This window comes from Oncorhynchus keta, chromosome 10 (genome assembly GCF_023373465.1).
Source record: "Oncorhynchus keta strain PuntledgeMale-10-30-2019 chromosome 10, Oket_V2, whole genome shotgun sequence".
In the NCBI taxonomy this organism is placed as follows: Eukaryota; Metazoa; Chordata; class Actinopteri; order Salmoniformes; family Salmonidae; genus Oncorhynchus; species Oncorhynchus keta.
In genome coordinates this window covers 73528203-73541637 of record NC_068430.1, presented here as the reverse complement: position 1 = coordinate 73541637, position 13435 = coordinate 73528203, and the positions used below count along the sequence as shown (strand labels likewise).

The following is a 13435-nucleotide window of genomic DNA, read 5'->3' as shown; positions in this document are numbered from 1 at the left end:
GAGATATAACTACTGTTAGAGATATAACTACTGTATAGAGATATAACTACTGTATAGAGATATAACTACTGTTAGAGATATAACTACTGTATAGAGATATAACTACTGCATAGAGATATAACTACTGTTAGAGATATAACTACTGCATAGAGATATAACTACTGTATAGAGATATAACTACTGTTAGAGATATAACTACTGTATAGAGATATAACTACTGCATAGAGATATAACTACTGTATAGAGATATAACTACTGTATAGAGATATAACTACTGCATAGAGATATAACTACTGTATAGAGATATAACTACTGTTAGAGATATAACTACTGTACAGAGATATAACTTCTGCATAGAGATATAACTACTGTTAGATATATAACTTCTGCATAGAGATATAACTACTGCTTAGAGATATAACTACTGCATAGAGATATAACTACTGCATAGAGATATAACTACTGTTAGAGATATAACTACTGCATAGAGATATAACTACTGCATAGAGATATAACTACTGTTAGAGATATAACTACTGCATAGAGATATAACTCCTGTATAGAGATATAACTACTGTTAGAGATATAACTACTGCATAGAGATATAACTACTGTTAGAGATATAACTACTGTTAGAGATATAACTACTGTTAGAGATATAACTACTGCATAGAGATATAACTACTGCATAGAGATATAACTTCTGCACAGAGATATCTAGTTCTATATACATTGATACTGCTACTTAACACAGAGGACAAGATTTACCATGTGACATGGTTGTAAACTGTTTTTCTGGCTGAGAAGATGTCATTAGCTAACCAGATTACAACCACGTAGACATTTATTTACTGTTTGCAACAATAAAACGTCAGGTGTCAACAAACTCAGGAAAACATCCTTTTATAACCTCAACAACCTGACCGCCAGGAAAACATTAGTCAACAACCTGACCAGAGCGTCAGGAAAACATCCTTTATAACCAACAACCTGACCAACGTCAGGAAAACACCAGTCAACAACCTGACCAGAACGTCAGGAAAACATCCTTTTATAACCAGTCAACAACCTGACCAGAACGTCAGGAAAACATCCTTTTATAAAGTCAACAACCTGACCAGACTCAGGAAAACATCCTTTTATAACCAGTCAACAACCTGACCAGAACGTCAGGAAAACATCCTTTATAACCAGTCAACAACCTGACCAGAGCGTCAGGAAAACATCCTTTATAACCAGTAACCTGAAAGAATGTCAGGAAAACATCCTTTTATAACAGTCAACAACCTGACCAGAACGTCAGGAAAACATCCTTTATAACCAGTCAACAACCTGACCAGAGCGTCAGGAAAACATCCTTTATAACCAGTCAACAACCTGACCAGACGTCATAAAACATCCTTTTATAACCAGTCAACAACCTGACCAGAACGTCAGGAAAACATCCTTTATATAACTGACCAGCGTCAGGAAAACAACCTATAACCAGTCAACAACCTGACCAGTTCGTCAGGAAAACATCCTTTTATAACCAGTCAACAACACCAGAGCGGAAAACATCCTTTATAACCAGATCCTTTTATAACCAGTCAACAACCTGACCAGACGTCAGGAAAACATCCTTTTATAACCAGTCAACAACCTGACCAGAAAACATCCTTTTATAACCAGTCAACAACCTGACCAGAACGTCAGGAAAACATCCTTTTATAACCAGTCAACAACCTGACCAGAACGTCAGGAAAACATCCTTTTATAACCAGTCAACAACCTGACCAGAACGTCAGGAAAACATCCTTTTATAACCAGTCAACAACCTGACCAGAACGTCAGGAAAACATCCTTTTATAACCAGTCAACAACCTGACCAGAACGTCAGGAAAACATCCTTTTATAACCAGTCAAAACCTGACCATCCTTTATAACCAGTCAACAACCTGACCAGAACGTCAGGAAAACATCCTTTTATAACCAGTCAACAACCTGACCAGAACGTCAGGAAAACATCCTTTTATAACCAGTCAACAACCTGACCAGAACGTCAGGAAAACATCCTTTTATAACCAGTCAACAACCTGACCAGAACGTCAGGAAAACATCCTTTTATAACCAGTCAACAACCTGACCAGAACGTCAGGAAAACATCCTTTTATAACCAGTCAACAACCTGACCAGAACGTCAGGAAAACATCCTTTTATAACCAGTCAACAACCTGACCAGAACGTCAGGAAAACATCCTTTTATAACCAGTCAACAACCTGACCAGAACGTCAGGAAAACATCCTTTTATAACCAGTCAACAACCTGACCAGAACGTCAGGAAAACATCCTTTTATAACCAGTCAACAACCTGACCAGAACGTCAGGAAAACATCCTTTTATAACCAGTCAACAACCTGACCAAGCGTCAGGAAAACACCTTTATAACCAGTCAACAACCTGACCAGAAGCGTCAGGAAAACATCCTTTATAACCAGTCAACAACCTGACCAGAGCGTCAGGAAAACATCCTTTTATAACCAGTCAACAACCTGACCAGAACGTCAGGAAAACATCCTTTTATAACCAGTCAACAACCTGACCAGAACGTCAGGAAAACATCCTTTTATAACCAGTCAACAACCTGACCAGAACGTCAGGAAAACATCCTTTTATAACCAGTCAACAACCTGACCAGAACGTCAGGAAAACATCCTTTTATAACCAGTCAACAACCTGACCAGAACGTCAGGAAAACATCCTTTTATAACCAGTCAACAACCTGACCAGAACGTCAGGAAAACATCCTTTTATAACCAGTCAACAACCTGACCAGAACGTCAGGAAAACATCCTTTTATAACCAGTCAACAACCTGACCAGAACGTCAGGAAAACATCAGGAAAACGTTGTCACAGTACATCCAGTTTTGCCCCACTGGCATTTACAACAGCCCTGGTTCAGCCTTCCCAATAGTACCCATGTATAGTAACGACCAAAAGTAGTCTTAAACGGGCCTGTGTCCCAAAAGCCACCCTATCTATTCCAGGCATAGTGCACTACTTTTGACCAGGGTCCATAGGGTTCTGGTCAAAAGTAGTGCACTAAAGGATAATAGGGTGCCATGTGGGATGCAAACGATGCCATTCATATGCATGGTCTCTGTCCCTACGGGTGCTGAGCTCTGAAGATGACTCAACCACATCACAGGCTAACGCTAATACTGTCTCCTCTCATTCCTCCTCTCATTCCTCTTCACTCTACACAGGCCTGAGGGCCCTGGTGAGGGCTCAGTTGTTAGCGTACACTCATAGAAAAAAGGGTTCCAAAAGGGTTCTTCGGCTGTCCCCATAGGATCATATTTTTGGGTTCCAGGAAGAACGCCTTTCCACAGAGGGTTCTACATGGAACCCAAAAGGGTTCTCCTGTTGAGACAGCCACAGAAACCCTTTTGGAACCCTTTTTTCTAAGATTGTATGTACGTGTGTGTGTGTGTGTGTGTGTGTGTGTGTGTGTGTGTGTGTGTGTGTGTGTGTGTGTGTGTGTGTGTGTGTGTGTGTGTGTGTGTGTGTGTGTGTGTGTGTGTGTGTGTGTGTGTGTGTGTGTCAGATGTGTGTGTTGTGTTGTGTGTGTGCATGAGGATCTGTGAGGTTGAATGGGTGTGTGTCCACTGCTCCCACTATGTGCATCCTGTGTGTGTGTGTGTGTGCTGTGTGTGAGGAGGGCCATGTAGTGGTGTGTGGTCTGGGTCTTCTAATCATCTGTCAGAGTGTGAGAGTCACACTTGAAGGCTTGGCTGTCTTGAATAGCAGAGGACAAGTGAGAGGAAGGAGAGGAGACAGGAGGAGAGGAGGAGGAGATGTGTAGGGCTTTTTAGGATCCTTGATCCTTCCCTTGTGATGTCAGACTATCTGAAGTAATGTGACGGCTGTGCAAGAGCAGAACATGTGTTTTTCAAATAGAAGGAACAGTATCTAGCATCAGAGATCACTCTTTTCAGGGATTCCCAAACTCTTTAGACACATTTTTCAAAAGCCTGGATGAATGCTGAGTTCAATTAAATCTGATTACATACTGATCTAAACACATAATCTTCCATGTAGAACCCTTTGAGGGATGGTTCTAGTTCTACCTGGAACCAAAGGGTTTCTACCTGGAACCAAAAAAAGGTTGATTCAAAGTTTTAGAACCCTTTTTAGGTCTAAGCTTAATAGTTCTATTTTTAGGGTTTGCACCTGGTGTTCAGTATGCGGTGAGATAGCTGTGTAGCGTTTTAGCAAAACGCTCCTACCGCACCATGCATATTGCATGAATGGACCCACATCCTCGGATCTTCCAGGGTCCTGTGATCATCGGAGGGATGCTCAGCAGTATTCGGTGATCAGCTGTGAGATGGAGTCTAACATCCCAGGGAGATAAAGGGCTTGTGTGGGTATGTGAATCCAAAGGGATCTACCTCTCTCTCTCTCTGTTGTTGTCCTGTGTGTGTCGTGTGTGGGACAGTGTAAGTGTGTGTGTGAAAGTCTGATGTGCACAGTTTCTAACAGGGATGTTCAGTGAGCGGTAAAGGGCTTGTGTTGTGAGTATGTGTGAAGCTAGTTGAATGTCATGGACCCTACATCCTCGATAATAGAGGGATGTCTGAAAGTCCTGTGGATGTGTGCTCAGCAGTGTGTGTGTGTGTGGGTGTGTGTGAAGTGTGTGTGTGTGTGTGATGTGTGTGTGAGTGTGTGCAGGAATGTGAGGTGTGTCGATGGTGGATGTGTGTGTGTGTGAGGAATCTAGGGATGTGAGAAGTGAGCAGTGAAGCAGGGATGTGTTTGTGAGCGGTGAAGCAGGGATGTGAGGAAGTGGTGAAGCAGGGATGTGAGGAAGTGTGTGTGTGTGCAGGGTGTGAAGTGTGTGTGAAGCAGGGATGTGTGTGACGGTGTGGATGTGTGTGTGTGTGTGTGCAGGGATGTGAGGAAGCAGGGATGTCAGTGGTGAAGCAGGGATGTGAGGTGTGAGTGTGAGGGATGTGAGAAGTGAGCGATGAAACAGGGATGTTGAGTGATGAAGCAGGGATGTGAGGAAGTGAGTATGAACCAGGATGTGAGGAAGCAGGGATGTGAGGAAGTGAGCGATGAAGCAGGGATGTGAGGAAGTGAGCGGGAAGCAGGGATGTGAGGAAGTGAGTGGAGAAGCAGGGATGTGAGGAAGTGAGGAAGTGCAGGGATGTGAAGTGAGCGGTGAAGCAGGGATGTGAGGAAGTGAGTGGTGAAGCAGGGATGTGAGGAAGTGAGTGTGAAGCAGGGATGTGAGGAAGCAATGAAGGGATGTGAGGAAGCAAATGATGTGAGGAAGCAGGGATGTGAGGAAGTGAGTGGTGAAGCAGGGATGTGAGGAAGTGAGTGAAGCAGGGGTGAAGCAGGGATGTGAGGAAGTGAGCGGTGAAGCAGGGATGTGAGGAAGTGAGCGGGGATGTGAGAAGTGGATGTGAGGAGCAGGGATGTGAGGAAGTGAGATGGAGAAGCAGGGATGTGAGGAAGTGAGCGGTGAAGCAGGGATGTGAAGTGAGCAATGAAGCAGGGATGAAGTGGCGGAAGCAGGATATGATGTGAGTGGGAAGCAGGGATGTGAGGAAGTGAGCGGTGAAGCAGGGATGTGAGGAGTGAGTGGTGAAGCAGGGATGTGAGGAAGTGAGCGGTGAAGCAGGGATGTGAGGAAGTGAGTGGTGAAGCAGGGATGTGAGGAAGTGAGTGGTGAAGCAGGGATGTGAGGAAGTGAGCGGTGAAGCAGGGATGTGAGAAAGTGAGCGGTGAAGCAGGGATGTGAGGAAGTGAGGGGAAGCAGGGATGTGGAAGTGAGTGGAGAAGCAGGGATGTGAGGAAGTGAGCGGTGAAGCAGGGATGTGAGGAAGTGAGTGGAGAAGCAGGGATGTGAGAAGTGAGTGGAGAAGCAGGGATGTGAGGAAGTGAGTGGAAGCAGGGATGTGAGGAAGTGAGGGATGTGAGAAGTGAGTGAAGCAGGGATGTGAGGAAGTGAGTGGAGAAGCAGGGATGTGAGGAAGTGAGTGGAGAAGCAGGGATGTGAGGAAGTGAGTGGAGAAGCAGGGATGTGAGGAAGTGAGTGGAGAAGCAGGGATGTGAGGAAGTGAGCGGTGAAGCAGGGATGTGAGGAAGTGAGCGGTGAAGCAGGGATGTGAGGAAGTGAGTGGAGAAGCAGGGATGTGAGGAAGTGAGTGGAGAAGCAGGGATGTGAGGAAGTGAGTGGAGAAGCAGGGATGTGAGGAAGTGAGTGGAGAAGCAGGGATGTGAGGAAGTGAGTGGAGAAGCAGGGATGTGAGGAAGTGAGTGGAGAAGCAGGGATGTGAGGAAGTGAGTGGAGAAGCAGGGATGAGGAAGTGAGTGGAGGATGTGAGGAAGTGGTGGAAGCAGGGATGTGAGGAAGTGAGTGGAGAAGCAGGGATGTGAGGAAGTGAGTGGAGAAGCAGGGATGTGAGGAAGTGAGCGGTGAAGCAGGGATGTGAGGAAGTGAGTGGAGAAGCAGGGATGTGAGGAAGTGGTGAGCAGGGATGTGAGGAGAAGCAGGGATGTGAGGAAGTGAGTGGAGAAGCAGGGATGTGAGGAAGTGAGCGGTGAAGCAGGGATGTGAGGAAGTGAGTGGAGAAGCAGGGATGTGAGGAAGTGAGTGGAGAAGCAGGGATGTGAGGAAGTGAGTGGAGAAGCAGGGATGTGAGGAAGTGAGTGGAGAAGCAGGGATGTGAGGAAGTGAGTGGAGAAGCAGGGATGTGAGGAAGTGAGTGGAGAAGCAGGGATGTGAGGAAGTGAGTGGAGAAGCAGGGATGTGAGGAAGTGAGTGGTGAAGCAGGGATGTGAGGAAGTGAGCGGTGAAGCAGGGATGTGAGGAAGTGAGTGGAGAAGCAGGGATGTGGGAAGTGTGTGGAAGCAGGGATGTGAGGAAGTGAGTGGAGAAGCAGGGATGTGAGGAAGTGAGTGGAGAAGCAGGGATGTGAGGAAGTGAGTGGAGAAGCAGGGATGTGAGGAAGTGAGTGGAGAAGCAGGATGTGAGGAAGCAGGGATGTGATGGAGTGAGTGGAGAAGCAGGGATGTGAGGAAGTGAGCAGGGAAACAGGGATGTGAGAAGTGAGATGTGGGAAGCAGGGATGTGAGGAAGTGAGTGGAGAAGCAGGGATGTGAGAAGTGAGTGGGGAAGCAGGGATGTGTGAGGGAAGTGAGTGGAGAAGCAGGGATGTGAGGAAGTGAGTGGTGAAGCAGGGATGTGAGGAAGTGAGCAGGGTGAGAAGCAGGGATGTGAGGAAGTGAGTGGAGAAGCAGGGATGTGAGGAAGTGAGGGAAGCAGGGATGTGAGGAAGTGAGTGGAGAAGCAGGGATGTGAGGAAGTGAGTGGAGAAGCAGGGATGTGAGGAAGTGAGTGTGAAGCAGGGATGTGAGGAAGTGAGTGGAGAAGCAGGGATGTGAGGTGAGGAGTGAGTGGAGAAGCAGGGATGTGAGGAAGTGAGTGGAGAAGCAGGGATGTGAGGGAAGTGAGTGGAGAAGCAGGGATGTGAGGAAGTGAGCGGAGAAGCAGGGATGTGATGTGAGGAAGTGAGGCGGTGGAAGCAGGGATGTGAGGCAGGGATGTGAAGTGAGTGGAGAAGCAGGGATGTGAGGAAGTGAGTGGAGAAGCAGGGATGTGAGGAAGTGAGCGGTGAAGCAGGGATGTGAGGAAGTGAGTGGAGAAGCAGGGATGTGAGGAGGGAGTGAGTGGAGAAGCAGGGATGTGAGGAAGTGAGTGGAAAAGCAGGGATGTGAGGAAGTGAGTGGAGAAGCAGGGTGTGAGGAAGTGAGGCGGTGAAGCAGGGATGTGAGGAAATGAGTGGAAAGCAGGGATGTGAGGATAAACAAGGATGTGAGAGTGAGTGGAAGCAGGGATGTGAGGAAGTGAGTGGAAAGCAGGGATGTGAGGAAGTGAGTGGAGGCAGGGATGTGAGGAAGTGAGTGGAGAAGCAGGGATGTGAGGAAGTGAGTGGTGAAGCAGGGATGTGAGGAGAGTGAGTGGAGAAGCAGGGATGTGAGGAAGTGAGTGGAGAAGCAGGGATGTGAAGAGTGAGTGGAAGCAGGGATGTGAGGTGAGCGGGAAACAAGGATGTGAGAAGTGAATGGAAGCAAGGATGTGAGAAGTAAGCGATAAGCAAGGATGTGAGAAGCAGGGAGATGAGAAGAAAGGGATGTGAAGTGAGTGAGTGAGGAAGTGGCTTGATAAACAGGGATATGAGAAGTGAGTGGAAGCTTGGGATGTGAGAAGTGAAACGATGAAGCAGGGATGTGAGCAGGGATGTGAGAAGTGAGCGGTGAAGCAGGGATGTGAGGAAGTGAGCAGTGAAGCAGGAATGTGAGAAGTGAGCGATGGAAGCAGGGATGTGGGAAGCAGGGATGTGAGAAGCAGGGATGTGAGGGAAGTGAGTGGAAGCAGGGATGTGAGAGTGAGTGGAGAAGCAGGGATGTGAGAAGTGGCGAAGCAGGATGTGAGGAGTGAAGTGGAGAAGCAGGGATGTGAGAAGTGAGCAGTGAAGCAGGAATGTGAGGAAGTGAGCGATGAAGCAGGGATGAGGGAAGCAGGGATGTGAGGAGCAGGGATGTGAGAGTGAGCGGTGAAGCAGGGATGTGAGAAGTGAGCAGTGAAGCAGGGATGTAAAGTAAGCAGTGGCAAGGGAATGTAAGTAAGCGGTAAGCAGAGATATGAGAAATGATGGAAACTGAGATGTGAGAAGTAAGCGATAAACGAGATGTGAAAGTGGCAGTGAAAGCAGGGATGTGAGGAAGTGAGCAGTAAAGCAGGAATGTGAGGAAGCGAGGATGTGAAGTAGCGATAAACAGGGATGTGAGAAGTGGCGATAAGCAGGAGATGTGAAAGTGAAGTGGAGAAGCAGGGATGTGAGGAAGTAAGCGATAAGCAGGGATGAGAAGCAAGAGATGAGACAGAGATGTAGTAAAGAGAAGTAGTAAACGATAGAAGAAAAGATATGAAAATGAAGTGGAAAGCAAGGAGATGTGAGAAAACTGATAAACAGGGATGTGAAAAGCAAGGGATGAGAAGTGAGCGGTAAACAGGATGTGAGAAGTGAGCAGTGAGCAGGAATGTGAGAAGTGACGATAAGCAGGGGATGTGAGGAAGCTTAGGGATGTGAGGGAAGCAATGATGTGAGAAGTAAGCGGTAAAGCAGGGATGTGAGAGTAGTGGAAGCAAGAGATGAGAAGTGGCGGCAAGCAGGGATGTGAAGAAAGCGGTAACAGGGATGTAGTGGCGATAAACAGGAGATGTAGAGATGTGAAGCGGTAAGCAGGAATGTGAAGTAGCGATAAACAGGATGTAAAGTGGAGTGAAGCAAGGAGATGTGAATGGCGGTAAACAGGGATGTGAGAAGTGAAGCGATGAAACAGGGATGTGAGAAGTGAAGCGGTGAAGCAGGGATGAAGTGAGCGATAAGCAGGATGTGAGAAGTAAAAGCTACAGAGATGTGAGAAAGTGAGTAGTAAGCAAGGAGATGTGAAAGTAGTGGAAAGCACAAGAGATATGAGAAAGTAAGTAAACTCAAGAGATGTGAAAGATAAGCAGTAAACAAGAGATGTAAAGAAAGTGAAGTAGAAAGCAAGAATGTAAGAAAGTAAATGGAAACAGCAAGAGATATGAAAATAAGAGTAAGACAAGAGAATATGAAAATGAAGTAAAACTAAGAGATATGAGAAGTAAGAGTAAACTAAGAGATATGAAAGAAATGTAGCAAGCAGAGATGTAAAGGAAGTAGCGATAAACAGAGATGTGAGATGTAAAAACAGTAAGCAAGGTGAGAAGTGGCGATGAAAGCGCAGAGATGAAAGTGGCGGTAAACTTAGGATGTGAGTGAGCAGTAAGCAGGGATGTAGTGAAGCGATAAGCAGGGATGTGAGGGAAGTGGCTTGATAAAGCTTAGGGATGTGAGGAAGTAAGCGGTAAACAGGATATGAGGAAAGTAAGCGATAAGAAACAAGGGATGTGAGTGGCGGTAAAGCAAGGATGAGAAGTAAGCGATAAGAAAGCAGGGATAATAGAAGCTGAGGATGTGAGGAAAGCAAGAGATATGAGAGGTGGCGGTAAACAGGGGATGTGAGAGTGAAGCAGTAAACAGGGATGTGAGAAGTGGCGGTGAGCAGGGATGTGAGGAAGTGAGCGGTGAAGCAGGGATGTGAAGTGAGTGGAAAGCAGGGATGTGAGAAGTAAGCGATAAACGAGAGGGATGTGAGGAAGTGGCGGTGAAGCAGGGATGTGAGTGAGCAGTGAAGCAGGAATGTGAGAATGTGAAGGAGATGTGAAGTAAGCGATAAGCTTAGGGATGTAGTAACAATAAGCTTGAGATATGAAAATAGAAATGGAAAGCTTAGGGATGAGAAGTAAGCGATAAGCTTAGAGGATGAGAAGGAAGCAGGATGTAAAGAGAAATGAGGAAGTGAGAAATGGCAAATGAAAGAAAGGGATATGAGAAATGAAAGGTAACTTAAGAGATGTAGTAATGGCGATAAAGCAAGGATGTGAAAGCAGGAGATGTGAAAGTAAGCGGTAAACTTGAGATGTGAGAAAGTGAAGCAGTAAGCAGAATCTGAAAATGGCGATAAACAGGGAATGTAGAAGCGAAGATGTGAAGCTTAATGATGTGAGAAGTGGCGGTGAAAGCAGGAGATCTTGAAAGTAAAGTAAAAGGAGATGAAGTGGCAGCAAGCTGGAGATGTGAGGAAGTGAAGCAGTGAAAGCAAGAGATGTGAGAAAGTAAGCGATAAACAGGGATGTGAGATGTAAGCAGTAAGCAGGAATGTGAGAAGTGGCTTGATAAACAGGATGTGAGAAGTGAGCAGTGAAGCAGAGATGAAGTGAAACAGTAAGCAGAGATGTGAAAGTAAGCGATAAACAGGATATGAAAGAAGTGAAGCGATAAACAGAGATGTGAGTAAGCAGTAAGCAGAGATATGAAAGTAACGTAAAGCAAGAGATATGAAAGTAAGCGGTAAAGCAGGAGATATGAAGAAAGTGAGTAAAACAAGATGTAAGAAAGTAAGTGAGAAAGCAGGAATGTAAGAAGTAAATGGAAACGCAGAGGATGTGAGAGAAGATAGTGAGAAGCAAGGGATGTGAAGATGAGCGTAAGTAAACAGGGATGTAGAGGAAAGCAAGGATGTAGAAGCTATGATGTGAAAGCGGTGAAAGCCAGAGAGATGAGAAGTAAGTGGTAAGAAGCAGAGAGATGTGAGAAAGTGCAGCAAGCAAGAGATGAGGAAAGTAAGCGAGGATGAGAGAAGTGGCGATAAGCAGAGATGTGAGATGTGAAGCAGTAAAGCAGGAATGTGAGAAGTGGCGATGAAGCAGGGATGAGGAAGTGAGCGGTGAAGCAGGGATGTGAGAAGTGAAGCGTGAGGAAGCAGAAGGATGTGAGGAAGTGGAGTGAAGCAGGGGTGAGGAAGGAGCGGTGAAGCAGGGATGTGAGAAGTGAGCAGATGAAGCAGGGGATGGGAGGAAGTGAGCGATGAAGCAGGGATGAGCGAGTGAGCGGCGAAGCAGGGATGTGAGGAAGTGAAGCAGGGATGAGTGAGCGAAGAAGCAGGGATGTGAGGAAGTGAGCGGTGAAGCAGGGATGTGAGGAAGTGAGTGGAGAATCAGGGATGTGAGGAAGTGAGTGAGAAGCAGGGATGTGAGAAGTGAGTGAAGCAGGGATGTGAGAAGTGAGTGGAGAAGCAGGGGATGTGAGGAAGTGAGTGAAGAAGCAGGGATGTGAGGAAGTGAGTGGAGAAGCAGGGATGTGAGGAAGTAAGTGGAGAAGCAGGGATGTGAGGAAGTGAGTGGAGAAGCAGGGATGTGAGGAAGTGAGTGGAGAAGCAGGGATGTGAAGTGAGCGGTGAAGCAGGGATGTGAGGAAGTGAGCGATGAAGCAGGGGATGTGAGATGAGCAGTGAAGCAGGAATGTGAGGAAGTGAGCGATGAACAGGGATGTGAGAGAAGCAGTGAAGCAGGGATGTGAGGAGTGAGCAGTGAAGCAGGGATGTGAGGAAGTGAAGCGATGAAAGCAGGGATGTGAGGAAGTGAGCGATGAAGCAGGGATGTGAGGAAGTGAGCGGTGAAGCAGGGATGTGAGAGTGAGCGATGAAGCAGGGATGTGAGAAGTGAGCGGTGAAGCAGGATGTGAGGAAGTGAGTGGAGAAGCAGGGATGTGAAAGAGTGGAGAAGCAGGAATGTGAGGAAGTGAGTGGAAGAAGCAGGGATGTGAGAAATGAAGTGGAGAAGCAGGGATGTGAGGAAGTGAGTGGAGAAGCAGGGATGTGAGGAAGTGAGTGGAGAAGCAGGGATGTGAGGAAGTGAGTGGAGAAGCAGGGATGTGAGGAAGTGAGTGGAGAAGCAAGGATGTGAGAAGTGAGGAGAAGCAGGGATGAGGAAGTGAGCGGTAAAGCAGAGAGATGTGAAGTGAGTGGAGAAGCAGGGGATGTGAGGAAGTGAGTGGAGAAGCAGGGATGTGAAAAAAAGGAGAAGCAGGGATGAGGAATTGAGCAGAAACAGGGATGTGAGAAGTGAGTGGAGAAGCAGGATGTGAGGAAGTGAGCGATGAAACAGGGATGTGAGGAAGCAGGATGAGGAAGAAGGGATGTGAGGAAGTGAGGGATGAGGAAGTGAGAAGGCAGTGAAGCAAGGATATGAGAAGTGAGTGGAGAAGCAGGGATGTGAGTGAAGCGATGAACAGGATGTGAGGAAGCAGGGATGTGAAAGTGAGCGGTGAAGCAGGGATGTGAGAAGTGAAACAGTAAGCAGGAATGTGAAAGTGAGCGATGAAGCAGAGGATGTAGAAAGCAGTGGATGTGGAGAAAGCAGGGATGTGAGAAGTAAGTGGAAAGCTGAGGATGTGAGAGAAATGAGTAGAGAAGCAGGGATGTGAAGAAGTGAGCAAGAAAACTAGAGATGTGAGGAAGTAGAGAAAGCAGGAGATGTGAGAAAGTGAAGCAGTGAACAGGAATGTGAGAAGTGAGCGATGAAGCAGGGATGTAGAAAGCATAAGGATGTGAAGCAGGGATGTAGAGTGAGCGGTGAAACAGGGATGTGAGGAAGTGAAGCAGTAAGCAGGGATATGAGAAGTAGCGGTGAAGCAAGGATGTGAAGTGAGCGGTGAAAGCAGGAGATGTGAGAGAAGTGAAGTAGAACAGAGATGTAGAGGAAGTGAGCGATAAACAGGAGATGATGAAAGTAAGCAGTGAAAGCAAGAGATGTGAGAAGTGAAACAGTGAAGCAGGAATGTGAGGAAGCAGGGATGTGAGGAAGTGAGCTGATGAAGCAGGGATGTGAGGAAGTGAGCGATGAAGCAGGGATGTGAGGAAGTGAGCGGTCAAGCAGGGATGTGAGAAGTGAGTGGAGAAGCAGGGATGTGAGGAAGTGAGCGATGAAGCAGGAGGAGTGAGTGGAGGAA

The 13435-nt window shown here is 46.7% G+C and overlaps 1 pseudogene; it reads right to left on the bottom strand.

The window, feature by feature from the left end:
• LOC127931929 (phospholipid phosphatase-related protein type 2-like) overlaps positions 1 to 13435 on the bottom strand; it is a 90952-nt pseudogene that overhangs the window by 13510 nt on the left and 64007 nt on the right.